The following is a 12,407-nucleotide window of genomic DNA, read 5'->3' as shown; positions in this document are numbered from 1 at the left end:
TGTCATCTGTATGGAATCAAACAGGAAATTGAACCAAAAGTGCAACAGCTTTCGTCCTGTACACAGTGAATATAACAGCGGACAGCACACTGCGTCATCGCTTACAAGACTTTTCCGGCTAAGCAATCACTCTGAATAAAATGTTTAGGCATGTCATTTGACAGTGAGTATTGTTTGGTACTAGAGTCAACAACTGAATTTTCGGACATGCCCGATAATTCGGACACCTTCTCGGCACCACCACATACTCCATACAGCCAGTGGGCCTCTTCGATTTTCTACTTCTAGCTACCCGCGAGCTGCCAGTGTCAGCCAGTGCGCACTTGTTTTTCTCGGGTTGCTCCGCCCACTGCTCGACGCACTGCCGCTGTGCGTTCGTTTTACTCGGGCTGGACAGTTCTGCCTACTCGCGGGCTGCCAGAACCGGCCAGGACGTTTTTGGTCTGGCTGCTCTCTGGAAGCTCTTTGGCTAGCTGACGACAAAAAGAGGTGATAAGCGCTTGCTGCCATCTTTGTGGGAGACTTGACGGATTGCAACGCAGGCGCTTCAGCACTTTAACCTCGCTCAGCCAACTGGCTGCTGTCACCTTCTGATTGCATTACTTCTAACATTATCTTACTAGGGTTCTAACGCACCGTTCCGCCTTGCTTCGGTGCCATACGAGCGGTGGCGAACCATTTGAAGCTTTCGTTTGTGTGTGTATCTCGGGAATACTTCTTTCCGGCCGTGAACAGTGCGCCATGCTCTCTATCATGTTTGCATGGCATCTTCATGTTCCGCACAGTTGTAGACGCTCATTCCCACACATTACGGTGCCTTTTCGGTTCATATCTTTCTCTGGTGGTATCCCTTTTCTCATATCTCGCGTATATGCGGCGATATATCCTTTTTCTGCAGTTTCTGCAGTTAGCAGCAAAGGCGTTGCAGCTAGCCAGTGTTCGCTCTGGCGGTCTCTGTCGTATGCTTGGGTGGCAGCTTGAAACCAATGTGTTCTAACTATAGGCCGTTGATGTTAAAGGAATGCACTGGTTGAGATGAGTAATGGCCACATGTACATTAGCTTAATTATTTCTCTCACGATAGACCAATACTACTTTTTGTGTGAAATTTTTCGCTGGTCGCAAGTGGCGTGCATTTTCATGTGCCAGCCGCTGTCCCAGTTCCTTCAGCACAGGGGCAAAATTAAAAGAAGCACCATCAGCCGAAACAAACTTTCTGAGATTGAATTCAAGCATGTTGGCATGAAATATTATGCGTATAAGACATACCTGCTTTTTCGTGTCTTGTCAAATGTTACCGGGGGTCAATGTGATCGCTGCAAGCAGGCATCCTCGAGCGATCACTTTCATGATCACTTACGTGTGATTTCGTGTCTTGGCATTCGACACGTTGCGTCGCACGCTGTTTGTTGTGCTGTGCAAAGTCGGGTGTCCAGTGCGCGTTCTGTGCCGAGTCGTGCGATATCTCGCAAAAGTGATCATATTCCCGAATGCAACTATATATTTTCAAGCTAGCAACGTAGAAGTGGGTCGACTACGCTGAGCGTGTGCCGCCCACGCCAGTCACTACCATGCTGATACAGTAACATGTTTACATTTATCCCGCGGCCACCCTGTCCCGGTGTTCAATTTTGCAAACTTCGAGCAGCTTCGGGTTGTCTTGAGTTCCCAGCCCACGTGACTTCCTATCAGGACCATAACTAGCCGTCTGCCGTCTGGCTGCCAGCGGGCTGCCAGAACTCCGAAAATCCAAGAAGTCCAGTGTATAACAACTGAAATTATACACGCAGAAACAATTCGCCGTTGGATTTTGTGGACTTTTTGTCATGACTGCAGGTCCGAAATTGCAATAATCGAAGCCACCACTGCCGCAATTTTGATTATCTTGCAGCCTCAAACCAGCGCTCTCGCAAGCCGATGTACTAGGCTTAGCGGCTTTGACATTCGCTACCAAGCTTCCTTATGTTCGGTGTTGAATTTTTCATTGAAAGAATTCACCGCTGTCAACAATTGCAGACTCTGCCTTTATCATCCTCGCCAAAGGCTTCGAAGCGCGGCAAAGCTTAAACTTTGCACAATGCCGGTTTCCAAAAGTCATCTTCGCCATAGTACAGTGGTACTATGCACCGAAGCATAGCAAATTATTGCTATGCTTTGGTGCGGTGTATTGCGGTGAAGCATACCAGGAGTGAATCGGGGCAATTGTCACGGGACAGTTTGTAATCCTTAATTATACGTACGTGCACCCGCTGTCTTTTGTCATAGTACAATGCAATAAGTGCACTGGCAGGCCTTAAGATCTATTTCGGGCGTGTCTGTGGGGATTTAAATCCTAGGGGGCAGTAAACGGCATACATTAATTTTTTTTTGACCTTCGTGCAGACTGTCCTATTTTAAGACGGGCCACTTGTGTCTTATAGGAATAAATGTGAATACATTTCATCAATACAGTTAAACCCCTCTATAACGAACTCGGTAGTTCTGTGAAAAGAGGTCGTTATATCAGTAGTTCGTTATATGTGGACTTGCATTTGAAGGGGCCCTGAACCACTCATTAGGCTTGGTGAAATAACATCGTCCGCGGTTAGCATACGCTGCTGTGAACATCTCAGCCAAGTTTTGCTGTCGTACGCGGTGCATGGATCTCGCAAGCGGAGCGTGAAGTCACCTTTCTCTTACAAGCTCTCGTTCCAACAGAAGCCATGATCCTCCCGACCCTCTTTTCTGGGTGCTTTATTTCGTAATAAAGCACATTTCTATACGCGGCTGCTATTGGTCACTGCAGTCGGCTACACCGCGGCTGCTGCGGGGTGCCGCCACGAGTGCACTGGCTAAGTGCACTGCGGCTCGCTGAGGACAACCGCGATTGGCTTACATTTAGCGCATCATAGGCACCAAAATCTGAAGTCATGCCACCTACGTTAACATCTGAGCTGGAATTTGAACTGCGCACCACGGTGACATTTCGAAGGCAGAGCGTTGTGGCCCCGCCCCCCTCCGCCACAGCCTTTGCAGTGCAAGGCATTGAAGAAGGAACGGGAGCACAGCGGAGGCCATGTTTGATAGCAAATAAATCCGCTTCTGCTGAATGCATCAAGTACTTTTTGCGGCAAAGTATTTCTAAATTGCCTATTTTCACTTCAAATGCTTTTTTCCACTTCAATAAAAAGTGGTTTAGGGTGCCTTTAAAACCCCCCCCAAAATTTAGTGCACTGAAGCTGGTGTCAGCAGTTACAATTTGGCAGCACTTTGATCTGAAAAGCAGATTTTCAGTCATCTTTGTTCACGGTGCATTCCTGCACCTAGCCACAAATTTCTGTTAGAAACGTCCATCTAAAGATACAAATGCTGTGTCATATATAGTTCTTTCAAACGGCGCCTGGTTCCAATCACCTGTCATTTCGAAACTGCAGCCGCCATTCATCATTTGAGACCTTGTGATATATTTTACTACCAGTGGGACATGACTGTATTCTGCACAAGAGAGAAGCGTTGTAGTTGGCTGGAAGCGTAAACATCGGAAACTACTGCTGCATGCTGTGATTCTGCGAAGGTCTCGTACATCCTGGTCTCAGCATTACGACTGCGCGTCAGCCACACAAAAGCTGTAAGCTTCCATTATCTCTTTCGCTTTGGGCGAAAAAAAATGCAGTATCTAAAAGGTAGAATGTGACCACAAAACTGTAATCGCCTGATAACGGCGTAGTAACTGACGATCATTTGCAACATTGCATGATGCAACGTGACTATCGACAGGAACACTTGAGTGGCCGTTCCCATGGTGGAAGGACATGGATGGTTGTTTCAAATTGTTGGAGTAGGTGTAATGCACATGGTGCCACACGGACAGTTGTGCAAAAATGAGAGTGCCGCCATCGTGGCATCCGGTATTGCACTGGCACATGTGCCAAGGCACGCCGTGTGCTGTGCTGTTTGTTTGTGCTGTACGCTTCCCTGGCGGTGTGCCTTGAAAGCGAGGGATCTTCCCGGCTTCCGAAATCCGTGCGTGGCGGTCGCTTGCTCATCTCGAAGGCGGTGTCATTGCTGCAGTTTTACTGGAGCGTGGTGCGCGCTGCTGTGTGTGCCCAGTTTGGTCGCGCTTCCTTGCTTTGGTACTTTGCGTGTGTCCTCTTTTTACCCTGACTGGGTTTGAAGCGTTTGTTGTAACAGTATGGCGATTTAAAGAATGTTCGTTATATATGGAAGCAGTTTCAATAAGCAGGGTCGGAAAATTGTAAGTGCACTGAAATGTGGTCGTTCTAACCGACAAATTGTTATATCTTGGATCGTTATACAGTAGAACCCCGCTGTTACGTTCCCGAGTGCTGCGTTTTCCCGGCTGTTAAGTCGTTTTCGGCCGGTCCCAAAACAGCTCCCATAGAACCCAATGCATTGGTAACCCCGCTGTTACGTCGCAACTGTGGAACCGTTCCCGCATCATACGTTGCGACCTGCCACAGCGCGCCGGCCCGAGCGGCCATTTTGACTTTTCATTATGCTTGGTTTGGTTGTTTGACGATGGCATTGGCCGCCCAAAGTGCCGGGGGCGACACTTATTACGTATTTTCGGTTTCCGCCAGCAAAAGTATGGCCTTTGAGATCCGTATTTACTATCCAAAGATGGTGTCTATGACGCGTTGCGGCCCTAAAATTGGTGTTTGGCTCATAGATGTTCCCTATAAAGTCCAAGGGCGATAACGCCGTCGCCGCGCGCCGTATGCTTTCTTTCTTTCGCGCGCGAGACGCGGTCGTCGGTTCCCCTCGCACGCTTTCACTCGCACACGAGGGGAACTCGCACATGCAGCGGCGCCGTATGCTGCATGTGCGAGTGAAAGCGTGCGAGGGGAACTCGCACATGCAGCGGTGCTGTATGCTGCATGTGCGAGTGAAAGCGTGTAAGGGGAGCCGACGACCGCGTCTCGCGCGCGAAAGAAAGAAAAGCAGGGAGGAAGCGAGCCTCCTTCCGTTGCACGCGAGGTACCGGTGAGGGAGTGAGGGGGGAGGGATAGTGGGCAGTGTTGTGCTCTGGCATCATACTGCGCGGTGGCGCGCGGTCGGTCGCGCGAGCCGTATCTTGAAAGCGATCTGCGCGGGGGCTGAGTCTACGCAGTGTTAAAGCCCTTATATATATATAAAAAGTAGCGCCATTCTTAGATCTTGCCGCCACCGCGCTCACCCCGGCGTTCCCTCCTCGCCGCCTCCTGTCGCCCCAGCCTCCTCCGCTCCCCCATTGGCCAATCCGTGTCACGTGGAAGCACGCGTTGCACTTTTGTTTATTTTTTCTTTCCAGTGCGCTCCGACTGCCATTCTCGGGCCTGTGCGACGAAAGTGCTGTACGCACAAACGGATCAAACGTGTTAGGGACCATAACTTTGTTGTGATGGCATGCTGCTGCGCCTTAAGTTGCCGCAACCGACAAGGCGAGGGCAAAAGGCTTTTTTTGTTTACCATCCGGCGTGCGCAAACGCTTGCTGCACACTTGATATTTGCGCCGTCTCGCATCGTCGCGTTGCTACTTCCAAAACGGCATCATTAAGACCAGTTACTGACTGACGAAGCAAATACTGACTGACGAAGCAAAATTGCGCCTCAAAAACTTCTCCGCAGGGCGCGATTGAAGTTTTCCTCGGATTTCCTCTGGTATCGCGTTAGCTGTCTGCCACGGCAGGCGGCGCCACTGTCGATATCGCGCCCCGATCGCGCTGGTTGCGCCGAGCGCGATAGTGGAACGGAGGAGGAGGGAAGTGGATGGCGCTACTTTTTATATATAGGGGCTTTACGCAGTGTAGGTGCGTCGGCGGCTCGTAGCTTTGTGCATGCTGCGTGTTCTCGGCGCTCAGTTTGCGTTGAAGCGATAGACAACAGCACGAAGGTCACTTTGCTCGCTTCTGCAGCGGCGCTTAACTGCGCGTGTCCGCGCTCGAGTGTGATGTGTTCATGTTTACCTGTGGGCGCTGACACCATGTTTGTTAATTAGTTATTAAGCGAATGTTTACAAGTTTATACGGACGATAAGACTACTATTCTTACTTTGTATAGCTCATCGCAATCGATACTTCGGCTGTCGGGCGAAACTACTTTTTGTCACACGTAAGAATTAAAATAATATTGTGTGCAGTTCAACACTACTCCCATTTCTCAATTTTTCTTGTTTCCTGGCTCTTGCATTTCCCGACTCTTGCGTTTTTTTTTTTTACGGTCCCGTGAAAAACGCAACAGCGGGGTTCTACTGTAAATGGGTCTGACTTTATACAACAGTGGCACCATCTTCCGCGACCATTTGAACTAGAGAAAAAGAACATTAACCCTTTCAGGGTCAGTGATGTAAATATACGGTGCCGTGAACAAGTCGAAAATGGTCGATGCTGCATATTTACGGCGCCGTCTGCACGTTTAAAAAGCACGCGAATTTCCTAACATTTTCTTGCCTGGCATGTGCTGCCACTATGCGCGAATACAGGGAATATTTTTCTTGTGCCTGTCTTTTGGTTTTCGTTGTATGGTTTGTTTGCTCCGGTGAGTCTACTACCGCTCGCACATTGGCGCTCGCAGGCACGCGGTGGTTAGTTTTGGTTTTGTTCTGTGAGTGGTTTCAGCTTCTAGCGCTCGCAAAACTGATGGCTATCTCGTTACTATACTCGCGGACAACTTTCTGTGGCAATGAAGGGAAAGCTACGGAGCCAAAGCGCGCCCAAGTGAGAGCACTTCTGAAAAGAGTCCCGCATTTTAATCCACGTTAATTTAGGCTGGGGAAGAGAAAACATAAACACCTTATTAGCAACAGTTATATATGACAGAATGCACCACCGAGTGTAAAAGTTTACTTATTTTGCAGCTTTTCCCTTCCGCTTCTGTGCAAATGCGAAACCGTCGCACGTGGAAGCTGCGTCGATTCAGCGTCTGCTGCGAGCAACCAAAAGCACCGTCAAACGCTGCCGGACTACTTGGCGCGGTAACACATGTGCAGCAGCCACGCGCCCGTAGCTTTCCCTTCATTGCCACAGAAAGTTGTCCGCGAGTATAATCGCTCCAAGGGTGACCGCCTGTTACTCGCTCGTTTATTGCTCACAGGGGTGCGCATATGAAGGATGTGGGTGCATGCGTTTCATTTTTTTTGGAGACTCTCAAACTAATTGCCTCTGGTTGGTGATAAGATGAAGGATTAGCAGAAGTTTGTCGCACGTTTTGCTTTTCTGACGGGCGCACAACCACAGTTTTCTTGAGTGCGCTCACCTACGCAGTTCAATTACGCTATAGACGTGCGCGCCGGCTGCTCTGCAGCAAGTAAGTCGAACGGCGATTCCTCCGATGCTGACTACTGCCCAATTGCCGGGTCGGAATCAGATTCATTGGATGTGAGCCCGTTAGACGAGGAGTTACTTACCATCTCGGACTCTGACTCTGATGAAGGAGCGACATCTCAAAAGCGTGCCGTGACGATGCTGACTGGGTCAAACGTGACTCTTCTCCCTCCTTGTGTACATTTGAGGCCACACATTCTGGACAAGTGTCCAGCTCTACATTGCCCCCAGACGCAAAAGAAGTTGACTACTTCAAGCTAGTCTATCCAGTAGTCGCCGAATGCACCCAAACTGCAGGACAAGCTAAGTCCTGCATTGTGGGGGTTTCGCACATTGTGTTTTTAATTTGTGTGTTAAGGGGCGATGACCAAAAAATCGTGGCAAGATAATTTTTTTTTAATGTTATATTTAGTCTGCAGCAACTGATACGTGACTCGGAAATGATCTTTCATCTTGGATCATTATTTTAGTCGTAATAGCGTTTTATATCACATCGGCAAGCTGAATTTTTATCGATGAACATGCAAAAGAAGTCCTTTTTCTGTGCCACGCAACTGCCATTCTACGTGTCCGATCACAACCATCTTGGTCTGATTTGAAAGAGCAGCCCCTCATCTTCAATATCCCACCACCGCTGGCATCCTTGATCATTGGCTTTCTAGAAAAAATGAGTTGAGACTAACCAACATGCGATTGTATTGGCTGCTCAGTGCACGTGACAGCAGCGCGCCAGTCGATTAGCCAAGCATCGATCCCACTGTCTGCTGCATGGTGTCGGCGTTATTGGATCTGCTTCGGTCGAAGGTTCATCCTTATCGCTGACATCAGTTATTAGATCTGGTAGGCGTTGGTTGCGGGAGTTGGGGGACGTTGAGGCGGACTTGGGAGAAACAGGAGGGATTTATTTACATTATGTACAGTGATTAAAATGCAAAATACTGAACAGTCATAAAGGGATCGACGGCCGGCAGCATCTCTGACGCTGCGGCCCGTGGCAAGAAGAGCTCTGTTCTTCTCCTTGATTTGTCGCTCCTTTAACCCCTTTGGTCTCGGGGTCTCTCGGGGTCCCGTCATTTTTGGCCAATCGTCGAGCCAGCTCAGGTGTCGTCATTTTCCTCCCCTGGTATTGGCCTGTGCAAGTGCCGTCATATTCGGCCAATGGGGACGCTCCGAGGGCTTCATTGTCCGATGGCTGATTTACCTCCGGCTTTGCCTCCTCGCCTGGAAGCGCTCGGCTGAAGGAGACGGGATGTTCTCGGAACGGCCCTCCAGAGCTGCAAAACCGCTTTGCACTCGACCAAGGCTTCCTTCCTGGAACCGTGCCAGCCTCCCGTTCCACTTTTGGGAAGAGTCAAGCAGGGGGAGAGACAATAGCTCGACGTGTGGTGCGTGAGGTAGGAGTCGCCAACCTGTCTGACGGGTCTGGTAACGTGGTTGATGCGCCTCCGTGCACCATAATTGGAATGCGATGACCTTTTTAAGGTGGTGGGGAAACTTGGGTGATTCCGGGAAAGGGTCCGTATCTAACAGCGTGCACTGTTTTATCTTGGTGTTGTCGCTAGTTACGAGTTGAGCGTAAATTCGGGAAAGTGGTGTTGTCTGAGAACTTAAAAATTTCATGAAATTTTGAGGGGCTTGAAAAAAACTGGTTTCTTTCATGGTTTTCTTTTTTCCAGAAAATATGAAAAATTGAAAAAAAGGATGATTGCGCTCCACAGAGCTATGAAAAACCAGACACATTTATTTCTTTAACACTAAAAAGAATATAATTGTTACATTATTGCATCACAAAAGCCGCAGCAGAGCTTCCGTGTTCAAAATCTAGCATGATTTGACGTCAAGGCATTCATTTCACATCAAAGCGTCGAGACAGACATTTGTTTCTGTGTCCAATTCACTTCCGCATGACGTGTCAACGCTTCACTGTGCTGCAGACGAAGCCTTCCAGACATTGAGGTTCGAGTGCACGTACACAAGTTTTTGCACGCGATCTCTTGCGAGCCTGTTGCATAGCTTGGTGTGTGCATTTCCAAACTCGAACCAGTTACTTTCACATGCCGCAGAAGGAGGAATCTGCAGTATGCAACAGGTGAGATGGCTCAAGGGTTGGTTGAAGCAGTTCTTGCCACTCCCAAATCCTTCTTTCGGCCAAATTCTCTTGCAGGTTCTGTATTCTGACGTTACTCGGAAGTTTCCCGATGTCCAGTGAAAGTGGGAAATCCAGTCAAATGTAACTAATGGATCGTCGTTCCCGGAACTACTTTTTTTTGGGGAGGAACGCCACCGTTCCATTAAGGGTCGGTGGAACTGTAACAGTAACTCATTAGGTTTATGAAGGAATGGCGTTCTTTCTGTAAACGTTCCACGGCATTGAACAAGCGCACGCACGTACGCAGCACGTCGTGCAGGGCGGATGGGCGACCACGTGAGTCGCAAGGGAGTCGCAAGTTACTACTGCTTGCCTGTCACGTGACTGTGGAACATTTTTGTCGGGAGATCTCTGTTGTATGTTTTTATTGCTAGGCTTCAAGATCGTCACGTGATGCTTCCTCCTATAGTTAGTTTCTTTCCTCCATGCCGGCATGCCGGCCTGCCTCAAAGGAACCATGACGTTGGGATCGCAGCGCCACTCGAGGGACTTGCGGTGGATGGAAAGTTTCCAGTCCTCACGGGCACTGAACCCTTTCAGCCGAGGCACAGGATAAACTGTATGGTACTTGCTGGTATCAATTGACTACCCGCTGTCGCAGATGAAGAACTTCGAAGGATTGAACCAACTTTTCCAAGTACAACATGGCAGTACCCTCAAGCACTTCCGTGGAACGGCTCTTCAACATTGCCAACGAAGTGCTAACGAAAAAATCGCCAGCCCTTCCCCTGTAAGGAAAGGGGGGTAAGCGAAGCTTGTGGCAAGACGACGCTATCGCAAGCGTTCCGCTTCGTTTGCCCTAAACTCAGGGTCGGCGGCTCTTTGCTGACATTTGGCCTCAACATTGTGCTCCCACAACTTTGAGTGTATGGCTCTTTGCTGACGTTTCGCCTGGTCTTCGGAAGTCCTCGTGCTAAAATTGGCACGTCGACGACGAGCCCTTTCCCGAGCGAGTTCGCGGCACTGTTGCTCAAACACAACCTGTTCCTAGGTGGAACACACCATACGCGGGCCTTCCCATCTGGATATCGAAACTGATCTGAGGCGAGGGAAGCCCGGCGGAGCATGCGCCAAGCCCCTTTCCTTTCCCTCCCCGTGACACACCAAACGACCCTGATTGGTGGAGCACGTCACGTGATCCGGCGCCAGCGCAGCTTTCCCTGCACCTGCTCTACACGGGATTTTTCTTTCGTTCTTTCTTTCTTTCTTCCTTCCTTCCTTTCATTCTTGTCCCTGGCTCATACGCGCATATCCAATGTGGGTATGCACCACTCGTGATTTTGTTATCGATAATCGTGACGTAACTGACGAGTATGTGATGTTATTGATGTCATGACCTGTAAGTCATGTTAGCCATACATTTGTACCCTTCCATGCCAAATTTGGTATATACCAAGCGAACGAGACGCGAGTTTCCGACACGTTTTTGATAGGGTTTTAGCGTGACACCACCACCATCGCCAACACTTGTGAGGCAATACAGGCTTCGCTTGAAAAATGGGTTCGTCTGTCAGGCACCAACATCGAGATGCAACTCTTGCTGAGTTCAAGCAAGGGACTTAACTAAGTTGCGAATACGTATTCTGGACATTTCTTTTTCCTACTCATACTGCAATATTGAATTAGCATTTGTTAAACGCCTATGTATTGTTTCTTTCGATGTGGTTTCTTGTGCAACAAATTTAATTACATTGGTGCATGTGAGTAACTTTCTATTTGCACATCTGAAGCACAGTATCCTGACTGCGCATTTGAAGACCGAAGTGTAAAGTGTCATATGTGTTGCACTTGTAATAGATGAGTATCAAAGTTGCAGTGAGGCATCTCTGGAGTATGTTCGGTGCTGTTCTTATAGGAGCGTTTCCTTGGATTCTTTTTATTTCCGGATAATCTGTTGCCGGCGATGTACAAATTCGTATAATATACGTAGTTCGATGTGTGTTTGAAATTCCGCATTTTATTTTGCTTCTGGATTATCCGACACTATATTTTAATTAAAGAATCATAAAATGTAATGTTAATGTAACGACACATTCCAATGTTCGAAGTGTAACTGGAACGTGTTCCTTTCGCATTAAAGGAACTTGTAACGGGAACTCTTTTCAATATTCGGAAGGAACGAGGAACAAGCTTTCGTTCCTGTTTTTGAGGTACATGTAGCACACTGCTACGGTGAAGTACTGGTGAATAGCTTGTTAGCACATGAACCAAGCCATTTGTTTGGTTCACTCGCATAGGCCATGTACAGTAGAGTTTATGGGTACTCTGGCGCCATCTGCTGTAGCGACGCGACAGCACTGGGGAGGTGGCTCGGCCGGCTCAACGCTTACATTCCTTCCCGCGTACTGCACTTGGGGTTGGTCACGGTTGGGGCATGTTAGAGCACCGCGGTGTCACAGTCAATTTGGATCAAGATAGCGCCCGATCCGGATCAAATTTCTCAATTTCAATCAAGCATGGTCGTTGCTACACGGTTCAAGCGACAGCACTGGGGAGGTGGCTCGGCCGGCTCAACGCTTACATTCCTTCCCGCTTACTGCACTTGGGGTTGGTCACGGTTGGCGCATGTTAGAGCACTGCGGTGTCACAGTCAATTTGGATCAAGATAGCGCCCGATCCGGATCAAATTTGTCAATTTCAATCAAGCATGGTCGCTGCTACACGGTTCAACAAACCGAATTGAGTTAGTGTAGCCAGAGGTTTAGCTCACTCTGCACGACGGTGCTGACGACAGCCTTTTAAAAAGAAACATTTAGATACGTTGATAGGAGTCGCATCTCACCGGAAGAATTCAGTGGAAAAGCTCTGTCTTCTTTTTTTTTTTTCACTTTTATTCTGGTTGAAAAAAAATGTTTAACTTTTTTTTTCGAAATTTTCAATGTTCTTTTTTTTTTTCAACTGCTTACATCTCTAGATACAACAGCATTCACCAATTGTGAGTTTGGAGGCAGCGAGTG

At 48.5% G+C, this 12,407-nt stretch overlaps 1 protein-coding gene across 2 annotated transcripts in view; it reads left to right on the top strand.

Moving 5' to 3' along the window:
* Positions 1-12,407, top strand: part of LOC119436742 (exonuclease mut-7 homolog) — an 89,023-nt gene that overhangs the window by 40,583 nt on the left and 36,033 nt on the right. The gene's annotated exons all lie outside the window — the stretch shown is intronic.

This window comes from Dermacentor silvarum, chromosome 1 (assembly GCF_013339745.2).
Source record: "Dermacentor silvarum isolate Dsil-2018 chromosome 1, BIME_Dsil_1.4, whole genome shotgun sequence".
Classification (NCBI taxonomy): Eukaryota; Metazoa; Arthropoda; class Arachnida; order Ixodida; family Ixodidae; genus Dermacentor; species Dermacentor silvarum.
Note: the sequence above shows the minus strand (reverse complement) of the source record. Positions and strands in the feature narration are given on the sequence as shown.